At 38.0% G+C, this 787-nt stretch overlaps 1 pseudogene; it reads right to left on the reverse strand.

Moving 5' to 3' along the window:
- Positions 1-296: 296 nt before the first annotated feature.
- On the reverse strand, positions 297-415 carry LOC118600753 (annotated as a pseudogene).
- Positions 416-787: the final 372 nt, after the last annotated feature.

Below are 787 nucleotides of genomic sequence, written 5' to 3' on the forward strand. Positions count from 1 at the left end.
CTCACATTAAGCTTAATTTCTGTTTCCTCTTCATGTATGACCTCTAGGATTTCTTTAACTTTCTTGTATGTTCAGCTCTTTATTTAGAAATATATTTACCATATTTTACCAAACAGTTTGAGCTGTTTTGTAGCTTCAGATTTTGTGGTTGTTTTTATGTTGTCTAGTTTGCCATATATGTCTAGTGATTTAAATCCTATTATTTTTTTAAATTTTTTTGGCAAGGCAACCCTTGGTTGATCTCCTAGATTGCAAGGACCTTGTCAGTTTATGATCCCTTATTTTTTTATTTTTTATGCCTACAGCACCCGGCCTTCCTAGGTGGTCTCCCATCCAAGTACTAACCAGGCTCAAATCTGCTTAGCTTCCAAGATCAGACAGGACCGGGCTTGTTCAGGGTACCATGGCCGTAAACTAAATCCTGTTACATGTAGAATATAATATTTCCCTTCCCTTTATAATCCTTTGCTACTACAAATTCAAGCACTGTTTCACATGTAATTTACTACCTATTTTATAATATTTGCTGTGGGTTTGCCCATCAAACATGGATAAAGATTTCTCAACACCAAGGGATCATAGCTCTTCACAGAATGATAGCTTTAACCATCTTCAAGGGTATGATCAACAGTTATCAGTTGTCATAAAGAAAGGGCACTATTCTTCTCAATGGACCAGATATTTCCTCACCAGCTTTCTCAGGCCAACAGGCTCCAGTGAGGGCACACCTGAAATCTTTCCTTTTTTCCACTGTCAGGCTTTCTCACTCCTCTGCCTGCCTTTGAGT

The sequence above is a fragment of the Rousettus aegyptiacus genome, unplaced genomic scaffold (genome assembly GCF_014176215.1).
Source record: "Rousettus aegyptiacus isolate mRouAeg1 unplaced genomic scaffold, mRouAeg1.p scaffold_m13_p_3, whole genome shotgun sequence".
NCBI classification, from domain to species: Eukaryota; Metazoa; Chordata; class Mammalia; order Chiroptera; family Pteropodidae; genus Rousettus; species Rousettus aegyptiacus.